The sequence below is a fragment of the Carassius gibelio genome, chromosome B3, assembly GCF_023724105.1.
Source record: "Carassius gibelio isolate Cgi1373 ecotype wild population from Czech Republic chromosome B3, carGib1.2-hapl.c, whole genome shotgun sequence".
Classification (NCBI taxonomy): domain Eukaryota; kingdom Metazoa; phylum Chordata; class Actinopteri; order Cypriniformes; family Cyprinidae; genus Carassius; species Carassius gibelio.
Window position 1 is genome coordinate 53,261,755 of NC_068398.1, and position 18,043 is coordinate 53,279,797.

The 18,043-nt window shown below is 45.6% G+C and overlaps 34 non-coding genes across 34 annotated transcripts; all 34 read right to left on the minus strand.

Annotated features, from left to right (window-relative positions):
• Positions 1-140: 140 nt before the first annotated feature.
• trnap-agg (transfer RNA proline (anticodon AGG)) lies at positions 141-212 on the minus strand. The gene has a single exon. It is a non-coding gene; the product is annotated as a tRNA-Pro (tRNA).
• Positions 213-704: 492 nt separating this feature from the next.
• trnaq-cug (transfer RNA glutamine (anticodon CUG)) lies at positions 705-776 on the minus strand. Its single transcript has one exon. It is a non-coding gene; the product is annotated as a tRNA-Gln (tRNA).
• A 458-nt stretch (positions 777-1,234) lies between these two features.
• trnap-agg (transfer RNA proline (anticodon AGG)) lies at positions 1,235-1,306 on the minus strand. Its single transcript has one exon. It is a non-coding gene; the product is annotated as a tRNA-Pro (tRNA).
• A 492-nt stretch (positions 1,307-1,798) lies between these two features.
• Positions 1,799-1,870, minus strand: trnaq-cug (transfer RNA glutamine (anticodon CUG)). Its single transcript has one exon. It is a non-coding gene; the product is annotated as a tRNA-Gln (tRNA).
• A 457-nt stretch (positions 1,871-2,327) lies between these two features.
• On the minus strand, positions 2,328-2,399 carry trnap-agg (transfer RNA proline (anticodon AGG)). The gene has a single exon. It is a non-coding gene; the product is annotated as a tRNA-Pro (tRNA).
• A 476-nt stretch (positions 2,400-2,875) lies between these two features.
• Positions 2,876-2,947, minus strand: trnaq-cug (transfer RNA glutamine (anticodon CUG)). Its single transcript has one exon. It is a non-coding gene; the product is annotated as a tRNA-Gln (tRNA).
• Positions 2,948-3,400: 453 nt separating this feature from the next.
• On the minus strand, positions 3,401-3,472 carry trnap-agg (transfer RNA proline (anticodon AGG)). The gene has a single exon. It is a non-coding gene; the product is annotated as a tRNA-Pro (tRNA).
• A 492-nt stretch (positions 3,473-3,964) lies between these two features.
• trnaq-cug (transfer RNA glutamine (anticodon CUG)) lies at positions 3,965-4,036 on the minus strand. Its single transcript has one exon. It is a non-coding gene; the product is annotated as a tRNA-Gln (tRNA).
• Positions 4,037-4,490: 454 nt separating this feature from the next.
• trnap-agg (transfer RNA proline (anticodon AGG)) lies at positions 4,491-4,562 on the minus strand. Its single transcript has one exon. It is a non-coding gene; the product is annotated as a tRNA-Pro (tRNA).
• Positions 4,563-4,958: 396 nt separating this feature from the next.
• trnaq-cug (transfer RNA glutamine (anticodon CUG)) lies at positions 4,959-5,030 on the minus strand. Its single transcript has one exon. It is a non-coding gene; the product is annotated as a tRNA-Gln (tRNA).
• A 458-nt stretch (positions 5,031-5,488) lies between these two features.
• Positions 5,489-5,560, minus strand: trnap-agg (transfer RNA proline (anticodon AGG)). Its single transcript has one exon. It is a non-coding gene; the product is annotated as a tRNA-Pro (tRNA).
• A 492-nt stretch (positions 5,561-6,052) lies between these two features.
• On the minus strand, positions 6,053-6,124 carry trnaq-cug (transfer RNA glutamine (anticodon CUG)). The gene has a single exon. It is a non-coding gene; the product is annotated as a tRNA-Gln (tRNA).
• A 453-nt stretch (positions 6,125-6,577) lies between these two features.
• Positions 6,578-6,649, minus strand: trnap-agg (transfer RNA proline (anticodon AGG)). The gene has a single exon. It is a non-coding gene; the product is annotated as a tRNA-Pro (tRNA).
• A 396-nt stretch (positions 6,650-7,045) lies between these two features.
• Positions 7,046-7,117, minus strand: trnaq-cug (transfer RNA glutamine (anticodon CUG)). The gene has a single exon. It is a non-coding gene; the product is annotated as a tRNA-Gln (tRNA).
• A 458-nt stretch (positions 7,118-7,575) lies between these two features.
• Positions 7,576-7,647, minus strand: trnap-agg (transfer RNA proline (anticodon AGG)). The gene has a single exon. It is a non-coding gene; the product is annotated as a tRNA-Pro (tRNA).
• A 492-nt stretch (positions 7,648-8,139) lies between these two features.
• Positions 8,140-8,211, minus strand: trnaq-cug (transfer RNA glutamine (anticodon CUG)). Its single transcript has one exon. It is a non-coding gene; the product is annotated as a tRNA-Gln (tRNA).
• Positions 8,212-8,619: 408 nt separating this feature from the next.
• Positions 8,620-8,691, minus strand: trnaq-cug (transfer RNA glutamine (anticodon CUG)). The gene has a single exon. It is a non-coding gene; the product is annotated as a tRNA-Gln (tRNA).
• Positions 8,692-9,150: 459 nt separating this feature from the next.
• trnap-agg (transfer RNA proline (anticodon AGG)) lies at positions 9,151-9,222 on the minus strand. The gene has a single exon. It is a non-coding gene; the product is annotated as a tRNA-Pro (tRNA).
• A 492-nt stretch (positions 9,223-9,714) lies between these two features.
• On the minus strand, positions 9,715-9,786 carry trnaq-cug (transfer RNA glutamine (anticodon CUG)). Its single transcript has one exon. It is a non-coding gene; the product is annotated as a tRNA-Gln (tRNA).
• Positions 9,787-10,244: 458 nt separating this feature from the next.
• trnap-agg (transfer RNA proline (anticodon AGG)) lies at positions 10,245-10,316 on the minus strand. Its single transcript has one exon. It is a non-coding gene; the product is annotated as a tRNA-Pro (tRNA).
• Positions 10,317-10,792: 476 nt separating this feature from the next.
• Positions 10,793-10,864, minus strand: trnaq-cug (transfer RNA glutamine (anticodon CUG)). The gene has a single exon. It is a non-coding gene; the product is annotated as a tRNA-Gln (tRNA).
• Positions 10,865-11,318: 454 nt separating this feature from the next.
• trnap-agg (transfer RNA proline (anticodon AGG)) lies at positions 11,319-11,390 on the minus strand. The gene has a single exon. It is a non-coding gene; the product is annotated as a tRNA-Pro (tRNA).
• Positions 11,391-11,784: 394 nt separating this feature from the next.
• Positions 11,785-11,856, minus strand: trnaq-cug (transfer RNA glutamine (anticodon CUG)). The gene has a single exon. It is a non-coding gene; the product is annotated as a tRNA-Gln (tRNA).
• A 453-nt stretch (positions 11,857-12,309) lies between these two features.
• trnap-agg (transfer RNA proline (anticodon AGG)) lies at positions 12,310-12,381 on the minus strand. The gene has a single exon. It is a non-coding gene; the product is annotated as a tRNA-Pro (tRNA).
• Positions 12,382-12,775: 394 nt separating this feature from the next.
• On the minus strand, positions 12,776-12,847 carry trnaq-cug (transfer RNA glutamine (anticodon CUG)). Its single transcript has one exon. It is a non-coding gene; the product is annotated as a tRNA-Gln (tRNA).
• Positions 12,848-13,305: 458 nt separating this feature from the next.
• Positions 13,306-13,377, minus strand: trnap-agg (transfer RNA proline (anticodon AGG)). Its single transcript has one exon. It is a non-coding gene; the product is annotated as a tRNA-Pro (tRNA).
• A 492-nt stretch (positions 13,378-13,869) lies between these two features.
• trnaq-cug (transfer RNA glutamine (anticodon CUG)) lies at positions 13,870-13,941 on the minus strand. The gene has a single exon. It is a non-coding gene; the product is annotated as a tRNA-Gln (tRNA).
• Positions 13,942-14,349: 408 nt separating this feature from the next.
• Positions 14,350-14,421, minus strand: trnaq-cug (transfer RNA glutamine (anticodon CUG)). Its single transcript has one exon. It is a non-coding gene; the product is annotated as a tRNA-Gln (tRNA).
• Positions 14,422-14,880: 459 nt separating this feature from the next.
• Positions 14,881-14,952, minus strand: trnap-agg (transfer RNA proline (anticodon AGG)). The gene has a single exon. It is a non-coding gene; the product is annotated as a tRNA-Pro (tRNA).
• A 492-nt stretch (positions 14,953-15,444) lies between these two features.
• Positions 15,445-15,516, minus strand: trnaq-cug (transfer RNA glutamine (anticodon CUG)). The gene has a single exon. It is a non-coding gene; the product is annotated as a tRNA-Gln (tRNA).
• Positions 15,517-15,974: 458 nt separating this feature from the next.
• trnap-agg (transfer RNA proline (anticodon AGG)) lies at positions 15,975-16,046 on the minus strand. Its single transcript has one exon. It is a non-coding gene; the product is annotated as a tRNA-Pro (tRNA).
• A 476-nt stretch (positions 16,047-16,522) lies between these two features.
• trnaq-cug (transfer RNA glutamine (anticodon CUG)) lies at positions 16,523-16,594 on the minus strand. Its single transcript has one exon. It is a non-coding gene; the product is annotated as a tRNA-Gln (tRNA).
• A 453-nt stretch (positions 16,595-17,047) lies between these two features.
• Positions 17,048-17,119, minus strand: trnap-agg (transfer RNA proline (anticodon AGG)). The gene has a single exon. It is a non-coding gene; the product is annotated as a tRNA-Pro (tRNA).
• A 492-nt stretch (positions 17,120-17,611) lies between these two features.
• Positions 17,612-17,683, minus strand: trnaq-cug (transfer RNA glutamine (anticodon CUG)). The gene has a single exon. It is a non-coding gene; the product is annotated as a tRNA-Gln (tRNA).
• Between the last annotated feature and the right edge of the window lie 360 nt (positions 17,684-18,043).

An 18,043-nucleotide genomic window follows, 5' to 3' on the forward strand; every position in this document is an offset into this window, starting at 1 on the left:
GAACAAAGAAGAGCAGCGAGAAGTGGGTATGAAAACATGCAGACGCAGCTTTAGTCTTAATTGACAGTGGCATACGTTTGGCCCAGGGATGGCAGAATAGACTGAAACTGCTCAAGAAAAGATGCTGTAAAGACAGAAGAGGGCTCGTCCGGGACTTGAACCCGGGACCTCTCGCACCCTAAGCGAGAATCATACCCCTAGACCAACGAGCCACAGATTGCTGTTCAGTGGAGGTCACTTCGCCACGTACTTCAGTCTGCTCGATGCTACGGTCGCTCCAACATCCTGCCTCTGTAGCTGACAAGGGCAGACATAGAACTCATGCACTGACCAGATTTCTGAGAAACTCAATTTTTACGTACCAGCTCTAGCTTGGCCTGCCTTCGTAGAATAATGTTGATTAAAATACCAAACGACAAAACACATGAGCTGAATTTAACAGCAGAAACCAACATCGTGGCAGTGACACACAAATCTTGCCGATGAGAAGCTTTCTGAGGTCTTTAATGCTTCTTCACAGAGTGTCAGGTGACACCTGTCTTGTCAATTTAGTTCCTGCTCAGTTTTATGTGAGTTCTAGATTGTTAGGAGGCCATTGTTAAAGCAGGCCACTGTACCAATGCATTTTAAGACACACTGCCACAGAGAAAGTTGTGACATACCTCAAGCTCCTCCTTGCCAAGCACTGCCAGACAGACTCTCGAAGGTTCCACCGAGATTTGAACTCGGATCGCTGGATTCAGAGTCCAGAGTGCTAACCGTTACACCATGGAACCTACAGTGTCTGCACATCTGTTTGAAGTGTAGAAAACACTCAAGGAGGCTCAGCGACCAGCAACTAACCAGCAAGCATCAGAACGTTCTGGGATTTGAACTCGGGCCCACTTGGTCCCGTTCAGCAATAAAAGAAAAAAAAACAAACCCCAACTCCAACAAGCCCTCAGATGCTCCTGCAACTAGCAAACGCAAAATGAAGGCTCACAGGTCCGTGAAGCGATCCAAGAATCTATTTTTTGCCATATCTCCACTGCTTGGGCTGCATTCCTAAACCAATGATTAGAAAAATGTCAAGTCAAAGTTTAAACTGCAGATGAAAACTGAGAAGAGCAGCGAGAAGTGGGTGTGAAAACATGCAGACTCAGATTTAGTGTTAATTGACAGTGGCATACGTTTGGCCCAGGAATGGCAGAATAGACTGAAACTGCTCAAGAAAAGATGCTGTAAAGACAGAAGAGGGCTCGTCCGGGATTTAAACCCGGGACCTCTCGCACCCTAAGCGAGAATCATACCCCTAGACCAACGAGCCACAGATTGCTGTTCAGTGGAGGTCACTTCGCCACGTACTTCAGTCTGCTCGATGCTACGGTCGCTCCAACATCCTGCCTCTGTAGCTGACAAGGGCAGACATAGAACTCATGCACTGACCAGATTTCTGAGAAACTCAATTTTTACGTACCAGCTCTAGCTTGGCCTGCCTTCGTAGAATAATGTTGATTAAAATACCAAACGACAAAACACATGAGCTGAATTTAACAGCAGAAACCAACATCGTGGCAGTGACACACAAATCTTGCCGATGAGAAGCTTTCTGAGGTCTGTAATGCTTCTTCACAGAGTGTCAGGTGACACCTGTCTTGTCAATTTAGTTCCTGCTCAGTTTTATGTGAGTTCTAGATTGTTAGGAGGCCATTGTTAAAGCAGGCCACTGTACCAATACATTTTAAGACACACTGCCACAGAAAAAGTTGTGACATACCCCAAGCTCCTCCTTGCCAAGCACTGCCAGACAGACTCTCGAAGGTTCCACCGAGATTTGAACTCGGATCGCTGGATTCAGAGTCCAGAGTGCTAACTGTTACACCATGGAACCTACAGTGTCTGCACATCTGTTTGAAGTGTAGAAAACACTCAAGGAGGCTCTGCGAACAGCAACTAACCAGCAAGCATCAGAACGTTCTGGGATTTGAACTCGGGCCCACTTGGTCTCTTCAGCAATAAAAGAAAAAAAAACAAACCCCAACTCCAACTAGCCCTCAGATGCTCCTGCAACTAGCAAACGCAAGATGAAAGCTCACAGGTCCGTGAAGCGATCCAAGAATCTATTTTTTGCCATATCTCCACTGCTTGGGCTGCATTCCTAAACCAATGATTAGAAAAATGTCAAGTCAAAGTTTAAACTGCAGATGAAAACTGAGAAGAGCAGCGAGAAGTGGGTATGAAAACATGCAGACGCAGATTTAGTGTTAATTGACAGTGGCATACGTTTGGCCCAGGAATGGCAGAATAGACTGAAACTGCTCAAGAAAAGATGCTGTAAAGACAGAAGAGGGCTCGTCCGGGATTTAAACCCGGGACCTCTCGCACCCTAAGCGAGAATCATACCCCTAGACCAACGAGCCACAGATTGCTGTTCAGTGGAGGTCACTTCGCCACGTACTTCAGTCTGCTCGATGCTACGGTCGCTCCAACATCCTGCCTCTGTAGCTGACAAGGGCAGACATAGAACTCATGCACTGACCAGATTTCTGAGAAAATCAATTTTTACGTACCAGCTCTAGCTTGGCCTGCCTTCGTAGAATAATGTTGATTAAAATACCAAACGACAAAACACATGAGCTGAATTTCACAGCAGAAACCAACATCGTGGCAGTGACACACAAATCTTGCCGATGAGAAGCTTTCTGAGGTCTGTAATGCTTCTTCACAGAGTGTCAGGTGACACCTGTCTTGTCAATTTAGTTCCTGCTCAGTTTTTTGTGAGTTCTAGATTGTTAGGAGGCCATTGTACCAATACATTTTAAGACACACTGCCACAGAGAAAGTTGTGACATACCCCAAGCTCCTCCTTGCCAAGCACTGCCAGACAGACTCTCGAAGGTTCCACCGAGATTTGAACTCGGATCGCTGGATTCAGAGTCCAGAGTGCTAACCGTTACACCATGGAACCTACAGTGTCTGCACATCTGTTTGAAGTGTAGAAAACACTCAAGGAGGCTCTGCGAAAAGCAACTAACCAGCAAGCATCAGAACGGTCTGGGATTTGAACTCGGGCCCACTTGCTCCCGTACAGCAATAAAAGGAAAAAAAACAAACCCCAACTCCAACAAGCCCTCAGATGCTCCTGCAACTAGCAAACGCAAGATGAAGGCTCACAGGGCCGTGAAGCGATACAAGAATCTATTTTTTGCCATATCTCCACTGCTTGCATTCCTAAACCAATATTTAGAAAAATGTCAAGTCAAAGTTTAAACTGCAGATGAAAACTGAGAAGAGCAGCGAGAAGTGGGTATGAAAACATGCAGACGCAGCTTTAGTGTTAATTGACAGTGGCATACGTTTGGCCCAGGAATGGCAGAATAGACTGAAACTGCTCAAGAAAAGATGCTGTAAAGACAGAAGAGGGCTCGTCCGGGATTTGAACCCAGGACCTCTCGCACCCTAAGCGAGAATCATACCCCTAGACCAACGAGCCACAGATTGCTGTTCAGTGGAGGTCACTTCGCCACGTACTTCAGTCTGCTCGATGCTACGGTCGCTCCAACATCCTGCCTCTGTAGCTGACAAGGGCAGACATAGAACTCATGTACTGACCAGATTTCTGAGAAACTCAATTTTTACGTACCAGCTCTAGCTTGGCCTGCCTTCGTAGAATAATGTTGATTAAAATACCAAACGACAAAACACATGAGCTGAATTTAACAGCAGAAACCAACATCGTGGCAGTGACACACAAATCTTGCCGATGAGAAGCTTTCTGAGGTCTGTAATGCTTCTTCACAAAGTGTCAGGTGACACCTGTCTTGTCAATTTAGTTCCTGCTCAGTTTTATGTGAGTTCTAGATTGTTAGGAGGCCATTGTTACAGCAGGCCACTGTACCAATACATTTTAAGACACACTGCCACAGAGAAAGTTGTGACATACCCCAAGCTCCTCCTTGCCAAGCACTGCCAGACAGATTCTCGAAGGTTCCACCGAGATTTGAACTCGGATTGCTGGATTCAGAGTCCAGAGTGCTAACCGTTACACCATGGAACCTACAGTGTCTGCACATCTGTTTGAAGTGTAGAAAACACTCAAGGAGGCTCTGCGAAAAGCAACTAACCAGCAAGCATCAGAGCGGTCTGGGATTTGAACTCGGGCCCACTTGCTCCCGTACAGCAATAAAAGAAAAAAAAAACAAACCCCAACTCCAACAAGCCCTCAGATGCTCCTGCAACTAGCAAACGCAAGATGAAGGCTCACAGGGCCGTGAAGCGATACAAGAATCTATTTTTTGCCATATCTCCACTGCTTGCATTCCTAAACCAATATTTAGAAAAATGTCAAGTCAAAGTTTAAACTGCAGATGAAATCTGAGAAGAGCAGCGAGAAGTGGGTATGAAAACATGCAGACGCAGCTTTAGTGTTAATTGACAGTGGCATACGTTTGGCCCAGGAATGGCAGAATAGACTGAAACTGCTCAAGAAAAGATGCTGTACAGACAGAAGAGGGCTCGTCCGGGATTTGAACCCGGGACCTCTCGCACCCTAAGCGAGAATCATACCCCTAGACCAACGAGCCACAGATTGCTGTTCAGTGGAACTGAACTTCGCCACGTACTTCAGTCTGCTCGATGCTACGGTCGCTCCAACATCCTGCCTCTGTAGCTGACAAGGGCAGACATAGAACTCATGCACTGACCAGATTTCTGAGAAACTCAATTTTTACGTACCAGCTCCAGCTTGGCCTGCCTTCGTAGAATAATGTTGATTAAAATACCAAACGACAAAACACATGAGCTGAATTTAACAGCAGAAACCAACATCGTGGCAGTGACACAACAACAATGATTAGAAAAATGTCAAGTCAAAGTTTAAACTGCAGATGAAGAACTAAGAAGAGCAGGCAGAACAGGGCATGAAATCATGCAGACACAGCTTTAGTCTTAATTGACAGCAGCTTATGTTGGACTCTTGAAGGTTCCACCGAGATTTGAACTCGGATCGCTGGATTCAGAGTCCAGAGTGCTAACCGTAACACCATGGAACCTACAGTGTCTGCACATCTGTTTGAAGTGTAGAAAAGACTCAAGGAGGCTCAGCGAACAGCAACTAACCAGCAAGCATCAGAACGGTCTGGGATTTGAACTCGGGCCCACTTGGTCCCGTTCAGCAATAAAAGAAAAAAAAACAAACCCCAACTCCAACAAGCCCTCAGATGCTCCTGCAACTAGCAAACGCAAAATGAAGGCTCACAGGTCCGTGAAGCGATCCAAGAATGTATTTTTTGCCATATCTCCACTGCTTGGGCTGCATTCCTAAACCAATGATTAGAAAAATGTCAAGTCAAAGTTTAAACTGCAGATGAAAACTGAGAAGAGCAGCGAGAAGTGGGTATGAAAACATGCAGACGCAGCTTTAGTGTTAATTGACAGTGGCATACGTTTGGCCCAGGAATGGCAGAATAGACTGAAACTGCTCAAGAAAAGATGCTGTAAAGACAGAAGAGGGCTCGTCCGGTATTTAAACCCGGGACCTCTCGCACCCTAAGCGAGAATCATACCCCTAGACCAACGAGCCACAGATTGCTGTTCAGTGGAGGTCACTTCGCCACGTACTTCAGTCTGCTCGATGCTACGGTCGCTCCAACATCCTGCCTCTGTAGCTGACAAGGGCAGACATAGAACTCATGCACTGACCAGATTTCTGAGAAACTCAATTTTTACGTACCAGCTCTAGCTTGGCCTGCCTTCGTAGAATAATGTTGATTAAAATACCAAACGACAAAACACATGAGCTGAATTTAACAGCAGAAACCAACATCGTGGCAGTGACACACAAATCTTGCCGATGAGAAGCTTTCTGAGGTCTTTAATGCTTCTTCACAGAGTGTCAGGTGACACCTGTCTTGTCAATTTAGTTCCTGCTCAGTTTTATGTGAGTTCTAGATTGTTAGGAGGCCATTGTTAAAGCAGGCCACTGTACCAATGCATTTTAAGACACACTGCCACAGAGAAAGTTGTGACATACCTCAAGCTCCTCCTTGCCAAGCACTGCCAGACAGACTCTCGAAGGTTCCACCGAGATTTGAACTCGGATCGCTGGATTCAGAGTCCAGAGTGCTAACCGTTACACCATGGAACCTACAGTGTCTGCACATCTGTTTGAAGTGTAGAAAACACTCAAGGAGGCTCTGCGAAAAGCAACTAACCAGCAAGCATCAGAGCGGTCTGGGATTTGAACTCGGGCCCACTTGCTCCCGTACAGCAATAAAAGAAAAAAAAAACAAACCCCAACTCCAACAAGCCCTCAGATGCTCCTGCAACTAGCAAACGCAAGATGAAGGCTCACAGGGCCGTGAAGCGATACAAGAATCTATTTTTTGCCATATCTCCACTGCTTGCATTCCTAAACCAATATTTAGAAAAATGTCAATCAAAGTTTAAACTGCAGATGAAATCTGAGAAGAGCAGCGAGAAGTGGGTATGAAAACATGCAGACGCAGCTTTAGTGTTAATTGACAGTGGCATACGTTTGGCCCAGGAATGGCAGAATAGACTGAAACTGCTCAAGAAAAGATGCTGTACAGACAGAAGAGGGCTCGTCCGGGATTTGAACCCGGGACCTCTCGCACCCTAAGCGAGAATCATACCCCTAGACCAACGAGCCACAGATTGCTGTTCAGTGGAACTGAACTTCGCCACGTACTTCAGTCTGCTCGATGCTACGGTCGCTCCAACATCCTGCCTCTGTAGCTGACAAGGGCAGACATAGAACTCATGCACTCACCAGATTTCTGAGAAACTCAATTTTTACGTACCAGCTCCAGCTTGGCCTGCCTTCGTAGAATAATGTTGATTAAAATACCAAACGACAAAACACATGAGCTGAATTTAACAGCAGAAACCAACATCGTGGCAGTGACACAACAACAATGATTAGAAAAATGTCAAGTCAAAGTTTAAACTGCAGATGAAGAACTAAGAAGAGCAGGCAGAACAGGGCATGAAATCATGCAGACACAGCTTTAGTCTTAATTGACAGCAGCATATGTTGGACTCTTGAAGGTTCCACCGAGATTTGAACTCGGATCGCTGGATTCAGAGTCCAGAGTGCTAACCGTAACACCATGGAACCTACAGTGTCTGCACATCTGTTTGAAGTGTAGAAAAGACTCAAGGAGGCTCAGCGAACAGCAACTAACCAGCAAGCATCAGAACGGTCTGGGATTTGAACTCGGGCCCACTTGGTCCCGTTCAGCAATAAAAGAAAAAAAAACAAACCCCAACTCCAACAAGCCCTCAGATGCTCCTGCAACTAGCAAACGCAAAATGAAGGCTCACAGGTCCGTGAAGCGATCCAAGAATGTATTTTTTGCCATATCTCCACTGCTTGGGCTGCATTCCTAAACCAATGATTAGAAAAATGTCAAATCAAAGTTTAAACTGCAGATGAAAACTGAGAAGAGCAGCGAGAAGTGGGTATGAAAACATGCAGACGCAGCTTTAGTGTTAATTGACAGTGGCATACGTTTGGCCCAGGAATGGCAGAATAGACTGAAACTGCTCAAGAAAAGATGCTGTAAAGACAGAAGAGGGCTCGTCCGGTATTTAAACCCGGGACCTCTCGCACCCTAAGCGAGAATCATACCCCTAGACCAACGAGCCACAGATTGCTGTTCAGTGGAGGTCACTTCGCCACGTACTTCAGTCTGCTCGATGCTACGGTCGCTCCAACATCCTGCCTCTGTAGCTGACAAGGGCAGACATAGAACTCATGCACTGACCAGATTTCTGAGAAACTCAATTTTTACGTACCAGCTCTAGCTTGGCCTGCCTTCGTAGAATAATGTTGATTAAAATACCAAACGACAAAACACATGAGCTGAATTTAAGAGCAGAAACCAACATCGTGGCAGTGACACACAAATCTTGCCGATGAGAAGCTTTCTGAGTTCTGTAATGCTTCTTCACAGAGTGTCAGGTGACACCTGTCTTGTCAATTTAGTTCCTGCTCAGTTTTATGTGAGTTCTAGATTGTTAGGAGGCCATTGTTAAAGCAGGCCACTGTACCAATACATTTTAAGACACACTGCCACAGAGAAAGTTGTGACATACCCCAATCTCCTCCTTGCCAAGCATTGCCAGACAGACTCTCGAAGGTTCCACCGAGATTTGAACTCGGATCGCTGGATTCAGAGTCCAGAGTGCTAACCGTTACACCATGGAACCTACAGTGTCTGCACATCTGTTTGAAGTGTAGAAAACACTCAAGGAGGCTTTGTGAACAGCAACTAACCAGCAAGCATCAGAACGTTCTGGGATTTGAACTCGGGGCCACTTGGTCTCTTCAGCAATAAAAGAAAAAAAAAAACAAACCCCAACTCTAACTAGCCCTCAGATGCTCCTGCAACTAGCAAACGCAAGATGAAGGCTCACAGGTCCGTGAAGCGATCCAAGAATCTATTTTTTGCCATATCTCCACTGCTTGGGCTGCATTCCTAAACCAATGATTAGAAAAATGTCAAGTCAAAGTTTAAACTGCAGATGAAGAACTAAGAAGAGCAGCGAGAACTGGGCATGAAAACATGCAGACGCAGCTTTAGTCTTAATTGACAGCAGCATATGTTGGACTCTTGAAGGTTCCACCGAGATTTGAACTCGGATCGCTGGATTCAGAGTCCAGAGTGCTAACCGTAACACCATGGAACCTACAGTGTCTGCACATCTGTTTGAAGTGTAGAAAACACTCAAGGAGGCTCAGCGAACAGCAACTAACCAGCAAGCATCAGAACGGTCTGGGATTTGAACTCGGGCCCACTTGGTCCCGTTCAGCAATAAAAGAAAAAAAAACAAACCCCAACTCCAACAAGCCCTCAGATGCTCCTGCAACTAGCAAACGCAAAATGAAGGCTCACAGGTCCGTAAAGCGATCCAAGAATCTATTTTTTGCCATATCTCCACTGCTTGGGCTGCATTCCTAAACCAATGATTAGAAAAATGTCAAGTCAAAGTTTAAACTGCAGATGAAGAACTAAGAAGAGCAGCGAGAAGTGGGTATGAAAACATGCAGACACAGCTTTAGTGTTAATTGACAGTGGCATACGTTTGGCCCAGGAATGGCAGAATAGACTGAAACTGCTCAAGAAAAGATGCTGTAAAGACAGAAGAGGGCTCGTCCGGGATTTGAACCCGGGACCTCTCGCACCCTAAGCGAGAATCATACCCCTAGACCAACGAGCCACAGATTGCTGTTCAGTGGAGGTCACTTCGCCACGTACTTCAGTCTGCTCGATGCTACGGTCGCTCCAACATCTTGCCTCTGTAGCTGACAAGGGCAGACATAGAACTCATGCACTGACCAAATTTCTGAGAAACTCAATTTTTACGTACCAGCTCTAGCTTGGCCTGCCTTCGTAGAATAATGTTGATTAAAATACCAAACGACAAAACACATGAGCTGAATTTAACAGCAGAAACCAACATCGTGGCAGTGACACACAAATCTTTCCGATGAGAAGCTTTCTGAGGTCTGTAATGCTTCTTCACAGAGTGTCAGGTGACACCTGTCTTGTCAATTTAGTTCCTGCTCAGTTTTATGTGAGTTCTAGATTGTTAGGAGGCCATTGTTAAAGCAGGCCACTGTACCAATACATTTTAAGACACACTGCCACAGAGAAAGTTGTGACATACCCCAAGCTCCTCCTTGCCAAGCACTGCCAGACAGACTCTCGAAGGTTCCACCAAGATTTGAACTCGGATCGCTGGATTCAGAGTCCAGAGTGCTAACCGTTACACCATGGAACCTACAGTGTCTGCACATCTGTTTGAAGTGTAGAAAACACTCAAGGAGGCTCTGCGAAAAGCAACTAACCAGCAAGCATCAGAACGGTCTGGGATTTGAACTCGGGCCCACTTGGTCCCGTTCAGCAATAAAAGAAAAAAAAACAAACCCCAACTCCAACAAGCCCTCAGATGCTCCTGCAACTAGCAAACGCAAAATGAAGGCTCACAGGTCCGTGAAGCGATCCAAGAATCTATTTTTTGCCATATATCCACTGCTTGGGCTGCATTCCTAAACCAATGATTAGAAAAATGTCAAGTCAAAGTTTAAACTGCAGATGAAAACTGAGAAGAGCAGCGAGAAGTGGGTATGAAAACATGCAGACGCAGATTTAGTGTTAATTGACAGTGGCATACGTTTGGCCCAGGAATGGCAGAATAGACTGAAACTGCTCAAGAAAAGATGCTGTAAAGACAGAAGAGGGCTCGTCCGGGATTTAAACCCGGGACCTCTCGCACCCTAAGCGAGAATCATACCCCTAGACCAACGAGCCACAGATTGCTGTTCAGTGGAGGTCACTTCGCCACGTACTTCAGTCTGCTCGATGCTACGGTCGCTCCAACATCCTGCCTCTGTAGCTGACAAGGGCAGACATAGAACTCATGCACTGACCAGATTTCTGAGAAACTCAATTTTTACGTACCAGCTCTAGCTTGGCCTGCCTTCGTAGAATAATGTTGATTAAAATACCAAACGACAAAACACATGAGCTGAATTTAACAGCAGAAACCAACATCGTGGCAGTGACACACAAATCTTGCCGATGAGAAGCTTTCTGAGGTCTGTAATGCTTCTTCACAGAGTGTCAGGTGACACCTGTCTTGTCAATTTAGTTCCTGCTCAGTTTTTTGTGAGTTCTAGATTGTTAGGAGGCCATTGTACCAATACATTTTAAGACACACTGCCACAGAGAAAGTTGTGACATACCCCAAGCTCCTCCTTGCCAAGCACTGCCAGACAGATTCTCGAAGGTTCCACCGAGATTTGAACTCGGATTGCTGGATTCAGAGTCCAGAGTGCTAACCGTTACACCATGGAACCTACAGTGTCTGCACATCTGTTTGAAGTGTAGAAAACACTCAAGGAGGCTCTGCGAAAAGCAACTAACCAGCAAGCATCAGAGCGGTCTGGGATTTGAACTCGGGCCCACTTGCTCCCGTACAGCAATAAAAGAAAAAACAAACAAACCCCAACTCCAACAAGCCCTCAGATGCTCCTGCAACTAGCAAACGCAAGATGAAGGCTCACAGGGCCGTGAAGCGATACAAGAATCTATTTTTTGCCATATCTCCACTGCTTGCATTCCTAAACCAATATTTAGAAAAATGTCAAGTCAAAGTTTAAACTGCAGATGAAATCTGAGAAGAGCAGCGAGAAGTGGGTATGAAAACATGCAGACGCAGCTTTAGTGTTAATTGACAGTGGCATACGTTTGGCCCAGGAATGGCAGAATAGACTGAAACTGCTCAAGAAAAGATGCTGTACAGACAGAAGAGGGCTCGTCCGGGATTTGAACCCGGGACCTCTCGCACCCTAAGCGAGAATCATACCCCTAGACCAACGAGCCACAGATTGCTGTTCAGTGGAGGTCACTTCGCCACGTACTTCAGTCTGCTCGATGCTACGGTCGCTCCAACATCCTGCCTCTGTAGCTGACAAGGGCAGACATAGAACTCATGCACTGACCAGATTTCTGAGAAACTCAATTTTTACGTACCAGCTCTAGCTTGGCCTGCCTTCGTAGAATAATGTTGATTAAAATACCAAACGACAAAACACATGAGCTGAATTTAACAGCAGAAACCAACATCGTGGCAGTGACACAACAACAATGATTAGAAAAATGTCAAGTCAAAGTTTAAACTGCAGATGAAAACTGAGAAGAGCAGCGAGAAGTGGGTATGAAAACATGCAGACGCAGCTTTAGTCTTAATTGACAGCAGCATATGTTGGACTCTTGAAGGTTCCACCGAGATTTGAACTCGGATCGCTGGATTCAGAGTCCAGAGTGCAAACCATTACACCATGGAACCTACAGTGTCTGCACATCTGTTTGAAGTGTTGAAAACACTCAAGGAGGCTCAGCGAACAGCAACTAACCAGCAAGCATCAGAACGGTCTGGGATTTGAACTCGGGCCCACTTGGTCCAGTTCAGCAATAAAAAAACAAAAACAAACCCCAACTCCAACAAGCCCTCAGATGCTCCTGCAACTAGCAAACGCAAAATGAAGGCTCACAGGTCCGTGAAGCGATCCAAGAATCTATTTTTTGCCATATCTCCACTGCTTGCATTCCTAAACCAATGATTAGAAAAATGTCAAGTCAAAGTTTAAACTGCAGATGAAGAACAAAGAAGAGCAGCGAGAAGTGGGTATGAAAACATGCAGACGCAGCTTTAGTGTTAATTGACAGTGGCATACGTTTGGCCCAGGAATGGCAGAATAGACTGAAACTGCTCAAGAAAAGATGCTGTAAAGACAGAAGAGGGCTCGTCCGGGATTTGAACCCTGGACCTCTCGCACCCTAAGCGAGAATCATACCCCTAGACCAACGAGCCACAGATTGCTGTTCAGTGGAGGTCACTTCGGCACGTACTTCAGTCTGCTCGATGCTACGGTCGCTCCAACATCCTGCCTCTGTAGCTGACAAGGGCAGACATAGAACTCATGCACTGACCAGATTTCTGAGAAACTCAATTTTTACGTACCAGCTCTAGCTTGGCCTGCCTTCGTAGAATAATGTTGATTAAAATACCAAACGACAAAACACATGAGCTGAATTTAACAGCAGAAACCAACATCGTGGCAGTGACACAACAACAATGATTAGAAAAATGTCAAGTCAAAGTTTAAACTGCAGATGAAAACTGAGAAGAGCAGCGAGAAGTGGGTATGAAAACATGCAGACGCAGCTTTAGTCTTAATTGACAGCAGCATATGTTGGACTCTTGAAGGTTCCACCGAGATTTGAACTCGGATCGCTGGATTCAGAGTCCAGAGTGCTAACCGTAACACCATGGAACCTACAGTGTCTGCACATCTGTTTGAAGTGTAGAAAAGACTCAAGGAGGCTCAGCGAACAGCAACTAACCAGCAAGCATCAGAACGGTCTGGGATTTGAACTCGGGCCCACTTGGTCCCGTTCAGCAATAAAAGAAAAAAAAACAAACCCCAACTCCAACAAGCCCTCAGATGCTCCTGCAACTAGCAAACGCAAAATGAAGGCTCACAGGTCCGTGAAGCGATCCAAGAATGTATTTTTTGCCATATCTCCACTGCTTGGGCTGCATTCCTAAACCAATGATTAGAAAAATGTCAAATCAAAGTTTAAACTGCAGATGAAAACTGAGAAGAGCAGCGAGAAGTGGGTATGAAAACATGCAGACGCAGCTTTAGTGTTAATTGACAGTGGCATACGTTTGGCCCAGGAATGGCAGAATAGACTGAAACTGCTCAAGAAAAGATGCTGTAAAGACAGAAGAGGGCTCGTCCGGTATTTAAACCCGGGACCTCTCGCACCCTAAGCGAGAATCATACCCCTAGACCAACGAGCCACAGATTGCTGTTCAGTGGAGGTCACTTCGCCACGTACTTCAGTCTGCTCGATGCTACGGTCGCTCCAACATCCTGCCTCTGTAGCTGACAAGGGCAGACATAGAACTCATGCACTGACCAGATTTCTGAGAAACTCAATTTTTACGTACCAGCTCTAGCTTGGCCTGCCTTCGTAGAATAATGTTGATTAAAATACCAAACGACAAAACACATGAGCTGAATTTAAGAGCAGAAACCAACATCGTGGCAGTGACACACAAATCTTGCCGATGAGAAGCTTTCTGAGTTCTGTAATGCTTCTTCACAGAGTGTCAGGTGACACCTGTCTTGTCAATTTAGTTCCTGCTCAGTTTTATGTGAGTTCTAGATTGTTAGGAGGCCATTGTTAAAGCAGGCCACTGTACCAATACATTTTAAGACACACTGCCACAGAGAAAGTTGTGACATACCCCAATCTCCTCCTTGCCAAGCATTGCCAGACAGACTCTCGAAGGTTCCACCGAGATTTGAACTCGGATCGCTGGATTCAGAGTCCAGAGTGCTAACCGTTACACCATGGAACCTACAGTGTCTGCACATCTGTTTGAAGTGTAGAAAACACTCAAGGAGGCTTTGTGAACAGCAACTAACCAGCAAGCATCAGAACGTTCTGGGATTTGAACTCGGGCCCACTTGGTCTCTTCAGCAATAAAAGAAAAAAAAAAACAAACCCCAACTCCAACTAGCCCTCAGATGCTCCTGCAACTAGCAAACGCAAGATGAAGGCTCACAGGTCCGTGAAGCGATCCAAGAATCTATTTTTTGCCATATCTCCACTGCTTGGGCTGCATTCCTAAACCAATGATTAGAAAAATGTCAAGTCAAAGTTTAAACTGCAGATGAAGAACTAAGAAGAGCAGCGAGAACTGGGCATGAAAACATGCAGACGCAGCTTTAGTCTTAATTGACAGCAGCATATGTTGGACTCTTGAAGGTTCCACCGAGATTTGAACTCGGATCGCTGGATTCAGAGTCCAGAGTGCTAACCGTAACACCATGGAACCTACAGTGTCTGCACATCTGTTTGAAGTGTAGAAAACACTCAAGGAGGCTCAGCGAACAGCAACTAACCAGCAAGCATCAGAACGGTCTGGGATTTGAACTCGGGCCCACTTGGTCCCGTTCAGCAATAAAAGAAAAAAAAACAAACCCCAACTCCAACAAGCCCTCAGATGCTCCTGCAACTAGCAAACGCAAAATGAAGGCTCACAGGTCCGTAAAGCGATCCAAGAATCTATTTTTTGCCATATCTCCACTGCTTGGGCTGCATTCCTAAACCAATGATTAGAAAAATGTCAAGTGAAAGTTTAAACTGCAGATGAAGAACTAAGAAGAGCAGCGAGAAGTGGGTATGAAAACATGCAGACACAGCTTTAGTGTTAATTGACAGTGGCATACGTTTGGCCCAGGAATGGCAGAATAGACTGAAACTGCTCAAGAAAAGATGCTGTAAAGACAGAAGAGGGCTCGTCCGGGATTTGAACCCGGGACCTCTCGCACCCTAAGCGAGAATCATACCCCTAGACCAACGAGCCACAGATTGCTGTTCAGTGGAGGTCACTTCGCCACGTACTTCAGTCTGCTCGATGCTACGGTCGCTCCAACATCTTGCCTCTGTAGCTGACAAGGGCAGACATAGAACTCATGCACTGACCAAATTTCTGAGAAACTCAATTTTTACGTACCAGCTCTAGCTTGGCCTGCCTTCGTAGAATAATGTTGATTAAAATACCAAACGACAAAACACATGAGCTGAATTTAACAGCAGAAACCAACATCGTGGCAGTGACACACAAATCTTTCCGATGAGAAGCTTTCTGAGGTCTGTAATGCTTCTTCACAGAGTGTCAGGTGACACCTGTCTTGTCAATTTAGTTCCTGCTCAGTTTTATGTGAGTTCTAGATTGTTAGGAGGCCATTGTTAAAGCAGGCCACTGTACCAATACATTTTAAGACACACTGCCACAGAGAAAGTTGTGACATACCCCAAGCTCCTCCTTGCCAAGCACTGCCAGACAGACTCTCGAAGGTTCCACCAAGATTTGAACTCGGATCGCTGGATTCAGAGTCCAGAGTGCTAACCGTTACACCATGGAACCTACAGTGTCTGCACATCTGTTTGAAGTGTAGAAAACACTCAAGGAGGCTCTGCGAAAAGCAACTAACCAGCAAGCATCAGAACGGTCTGGGATTTGAACTCGGGCCCACTTGGTCCCGTTCAGCAATAAAAGAAAAAAAAACAAACCCCAACTCCAACAAGCCCTCAGATGCTCCTGCAACTAGCAAACGCAAAATGAAGGCTCACAGGTCCGTGAAGCGATCCAAGAATCTATTTTTTGCCATATATCCACTGCTTGGGCTGCATTCCTAAACCAATGATTAGAAAAATGTCAAGTCAAAGTTTAAACTGCAGATGAAAACTGAGAAGAGCAGCGAGAAGTGGGTATGAAAACATGCAGACGCAGATTTAGTGTTAATTGACAGTGGCATACGTTTGGCCCAGGAATGGCAGAATAGACTGAAACTGCTCAAGAAAAGATGCTGTAAAGACAGAAGAGGGCTCGTCCGGGATTTAAACCCGGGACCTCTCGCACCCTAAGCGAGAATCATACCCCTAGACCAACGAGCCACAGATTGCTGTTCAGTGGAGGTCACTTCGCCACGTACTTCAGTCTGCTCGATGCTACGGTCGCTCCAACATCCTGCCTCTGTAGCTGACAAGGGCAGACATAGAACTCATGCACTGACCAGATTTCTGAGAAACTCAATTTTTACGTACCAGCTCTAGCTTGGCCTGCCTTCGTAGAATAATGTTGATTAAAATACCAAACGACAAAACACATGAGCTGAATTTAACAGCAGAAACCAACATCGTGGCAGTGACACACAAATCTTGCCGATGAGAAGCTTTCTGAGGTCTGTAATGCTTCTTCACAGAGTGTCAGGTGACACCTGTCTTGTCAATTTAGTTCCTGCTCAGTTTTTTGTGAGTTCTAGATTGTTAGGAGGCCATTGTACCAATACATTTTAAGACACACTGCCACAGAGAAAGTTGTGACATACCCCAAGCTCCTCCTTGCCAAGCACTGCCAGACAGACTCTCGAAGGTTCCACCGAGATTTGAACTCGGATCGCTGGATTCAGAGTCCAGAGTGCTAACCGTTACACCATGGAACCTACAGTGTCTGCACATCTGTTTGAAGTGTAGAAAACACTCAAGGAGGCTCTGCGAAAAGCAACTAACCAGCAAGCATCAGAACAGTCTGGGATTTGAACTCGGGCCCACTTGCTCCCGTACAGCAATAAAAGGAAAAAAAACAAACCCCAACTCCAACAAGCCCTCAGATGCTCCTGCAACTAGCAAACGCAAGATGAAGGCTCACAGGGCCGTGAAGTGATACAAGAATCTATTTTTTGCCATATCTCCACTGCTTGCATTCCTAAACCAATATTTAGAAAAATGTCAAGTCAAAGTTTAAACTGCAGATGAAAACTGAGAAGAGCAGCGAGAAGTGGGTATGAAAACATGCAGACGCAGCTTTAGTGTTAATTGACAGTGGCATACGTTTGGCCCAGGAATGGCAGAATAGACTGAAACTGCTCAAGAAAAGATGCTGTAAAGACAGAAGAGGGCTCGTCCGGGATTTGAACCCAGGACCTCTCGCACCCTAAGCGAGAATCATACCCCTAGACCAACGAGCCACAGATTGCTGTTCAGTGGAGGTCACTTCGCCACGTACTTCAGTCTGCTCGATGCTACGGTCGCTCCAACATCCTGCCTCTGTAGCTGACAAGGGCAGACATAGAACTCATGCACTGACCAGATTTCTGAGAAACTCAATTTTTACGTACCAGCTCTAGCTTGGCCTGCCTTCATAGAATAATGTTGATTAAAATACCAAACGACAAAACACATGAGCTGAATTTAACAGCAGAAACCAACATCGTGGCAGTGACACACAAATCTTGCCAATGAGAAGCTTTCTGAGGTCTGTAATGCTTCTTCACAAAGTGTCAGGTGACACCTGTCTTGTCAATTTAGTTCCTGCTCAGTTTTATGTGAGTTCTAGATTGTTAGGAGGCCATTGTTAAAGCAGGCCACTGTACCAATACATTTTAAGACACACTGCCACAGAGAAAGTTGTGACATACCCCAAGCTCCTCCTTGCCAAGCACTGCCAGACAGATTCTCGAAGGTTCCACCGAGATTTGAACTCGGATTGCTGGATTCAGAGTCCAGAGTGCTAACCGTTACACCATGGAACCTACAGTGTCTGCACATCTGTTTGAAGTGTAGAAAACACTCAAGGAGGCTCTGCGAAAAGCAACTAACCAGCAAGCATCAGAGCGGTCTGGGATTTGAACTCGGGCCCACTTGCTCCCGTACAGCAATAAAAGAAAAAACAAACAAACCCCAACTCCAACAAGCCCTCAGATGCTCCTGCAACTAGCAAACGCAAGATGAAGGCTCACAGGGCCGTGAAGCGATACAAGAATCTATTTTTTGCCATATCTCCACTGCTTGCATTCCTAAACCAATATTTAGAAAAATGTCAAGTCAAAGTTTAAACTGCAGATGAAATCTGAGAAGAGCAGCGAGAAGTGGGTATGAAAACATGCAGACGC